Genomic DNA, 3,499 nt, shown 5'->3' with positions numbered 1-3,499 from the left:
TTGAACTGAAGGAATTCGGACCAAGCCTTCTTTCTGCGTATGTGTCTACCCTGACTCCCAGATCTAACCTCTGAAACTTTGATCCTACAGTATGTGTGGCCAAATTTGGCAAAAAAGCCAAGGTTGAGCACAGCCTGGTGCTCTGGACTCCAACGTGACTAATTCATTTCAGTGCATAGCCTGAGGACTAGTGTGGGGCCTGAGGACAAAGGCAGCCAAAGGGCACAGAGGAAGAATCACTGGTGGGGGTCTGTGGGCAGCCTGGAGGGTGAGCAATTGAATCACCCTGATTCACAGAATCTCAGCATCAGGAGGACCATAGAAATCTTCTAGGCAGGGGCTCCGATGGGACGGCAGCAGTACCTCAGGGAGGGTAGAAAACAAATCAAACAGGCTTCTCCAGGCTGTTCTACTCCCCAACCCATAGGTGCAAACTCAGGTCTAGTTCAACTGCCAATCCACTGTTCAGGAGTAATTGTGCCAGGCTCGTGCTCAGTTCAGGAGGGACAAAGACAGAGCCACGTTTCATCTCAGTAAGAGGTGTTTGGTGTTATCCTCAACTGGAGAAGCAGGCTGGATATCTAGGAGGGTCAGGGGACCAACAGACGATAGAGCTGGTGTAGGTCCCTGGAAGGAGGCCTGGAGGCTGAGCCCAGGTTGGGATGGGTGGCTTTCCAGCCTGAGAAACACTGCTGGCTTAGGAGCAGGACAGGGCCCTGCACATGGGAAGCCGTCAGAGGCCCTCCAAAAGCACTTGCTGGTTTTGTTTTATAGTTTTTCTCATTTTAGGACTTTTTGGGTGGGGGCAATCGTTATAATATTATTTAAGGCCTGCCTAGATAAGCACCACTTTTTAACTAGACATTATCAAAACATAGCTAAGAAAAATCACTAGCTAGTTGCACAGGAAAGGGAAAACTGCACACTTCTACAGTCATCCGAGGGGTTAGTTGGCCAATCCTTTTACCGACAGTGTGTTTGTTTTTCAAGGCAATTTGTAAAACTGCTAACTCAGCTCACTGTGCCACCACCACTTCAGACTTTCTCTGCTAGCTCTGTGGCTTCCTGCTGGTTTATGTGGGAACTCTCTTTTCTTCTTTCCAGAGAGCTTATGGTATTTCTCATGTGCTTCCTCACTAACTAGTATCTCAGACAACAAAAGTATCCAAAACCAAAATACAGATTCCTATGAGTGAACGTCCTCTCCTAGAACAGGACTGTCTTCCCAGGTCAGGTCTCAGGAACCAGAGAAAATAATAAACACAGAATGAAATCAACAGGATTGCAAAAGAAGGACTGGACTCAGGCAAAACAGGGTGGTTTGCCCAGAACAAATCATCAGAAGGAACCAAAAAAACAGCTTGTTTTTCTCATGTGATAACCATATGCCACCTGCAGGAATGTTTACCAGAAAATGGATTAAAAGGCCTTCCCACTGTCACAATAAAGCCATGTGTTCACCCAGGATACATCTGGTCCTTTAGTCCCAGGGAAACAAAGCACAAGGCTTATCAACCTTCTGACCAGGTGATTTGTCGAGGAGCCAGCAAAGCACAATGTGTGCCCCCGTGGGCAGGAGGCAGGCACCCTGCAGCTGTGGAGAAGGAGCGGGATATCCTTCCCAGGTGCCCGGGTGGGCAGCAGCCCCCCTGCCTCAGTCCCCCAACTATGATCAAGCAGGAAGTGCTGTCAGAGCCAAGCCGTTCTAAGTATAAAAACAGCACGTGTACACGTACGGTATTTTGGCCCCACAAGCTAAGATTGCCTGGAAGAAAGCCAGCTGTTGACCTACCCCTGGACTCACAGCATGCAGGGTGGGGCTCTGCTCCCTCCTGGCCATGCTTTTAATAGAGATGTTTTCTGCAAACCCAGGAATGGGAATCCCCAAAGTTTCCTTTCCCGGGGAAACCAAAGGAATCAGAAAGCAAAGTCTCGGGCTTGGTGGACAGAGCCATTGTCGGGGTCCCTTTGTGTGAGATGGACCAGGGCTGTTACTGCACTTGTGACCAGCCTCTCTTGTGGTCTTGCCAAATGCAGCAGTGCTCCCTGCTAAAACGGAGCTTTTCCACGTCATGTGTGTACACCCTTCTTCTTAGAACGAGCTCTTCAAATACAACTAGGCTCAAGGGTACACTGGTCCCTGTGGGGTGGTTTCTCAGAGAAGCCTCAGCTTGGTGGAGGTTATAGCAGTGAAGGTGCTGAAAGCAGTTCAATTCAGTATATATTTGAAGACAGAGACACCAGAATTCAGAGTTGGATTGGGTTTGGATTTGGGGTGAAAAAAGACACAAAGTCAGATTTTTGGCCTGAGCAACTAGAAAGAAGGAGTTGCCATCAACTGCTGGGATGAAGACTGTTGAAGGAACAGGTTGGGTGAATGTCAGCAATTCCTCTGTGGTGCAGGTTAGGTTCAGGATGTCTGGCACACATGCAAATGGCAGCTGAGTAAACAATTGGATAATACTGTTTGCATCCCAGGGTCAGACTAGAGTTACCAAGTCAGGAGTCTTCAGGTAAACAGATGGTATTGGAAGCCATCAGACTGGAGCAGCTCTACAGGGGAATGAGGGCAGAGAAAGGAGGAGAGGTTAGATGACCTAACCCCTGCCAGGCTGGTGGAGGAGGAGGAGCTTTTAAGAGAGGAGAACCAGGAGAGATCATTATTAAAGAGAAACAAGGGGTTATGCTGAAAATCAGGAGACTCTGGTGCCAAAAAGAGCCCTCCCAATCCTTGCTCTTCCACTTAACACGCTGTGGGAACTTGAGCAAACTTCTCTAAGACTCGGTTTCCTTATCTATAGAGTATGATCACTCCCATCCTCCAGAGGCTTTTTTGTTGTAATTAAGGTGTTAAGCCCAAAATGGAGTCATTTGCCCCCGCCCCTCACAGCCTCTGCCCATGGGAAACCAAGACTTAGTTACAGTTTCAACCTATCCCAGGAATGTGGTCTTGTAACATTTGAAATTTCCTTAAGGGCACTATTGAGTTCATCCTCATGACAAAAACTGCCTTTCCTTCCCTCCCCACCAAAAATACAACATTTTTTTTTTCTTTCGCTAATAACTCTTTTTTCCACCCTCCTTCCTATAAAAACCTTTCATTTTGTACAACTCCTTGGAACATCTCTACTTCCTAGATGGGATGCTACCCATTCACGAATTGCTTAGGAAAGCTAACTGAGATCTTAAAATTTACCTGAAACTCATATAACACTATAAGTTAACTATACTGGAATTAAAAAAAAAAATCTTGACATTTACTTGGTTAAAAAACAACAACAACAACAAACCACCTTTTTTAAGCACGGGGGACCGTATCAGTAACAGTTTCGGCTCTCCAGAGTACCGCTTTATAATTAGTAAATGCTCAAAATTTATGGGCAGAATGAGGTCTAGGGGTTGGTCAGGCCGGTGCCGCCTTTCAAAAGCCCCCACTGACCGGGCTGCAGTCAGCGGCTCCGGAGGCCACGGCGCGCACACAAAGGGACCCGGCCACAGG

Source organism: Enhydra lutris, unplaced genomic scaffold (genome assembly GCF_002288905.1).
Source record: "Enhydra lutris kenyoni isolate GAN:26980312 unplaced genomic scaffold, ASM228890v2 scaffoldscaffold12, whole genome shotgun sequence".
Classification (NCBI taxonomy): Eukaryota; Metazoa; Chordata; class Mammalia; order Carnivora; family Mustelidae; genus Enhydra; species Enhydra lutris.
This window is presented reverse-complemented; position numbering follows the sequence as displayed.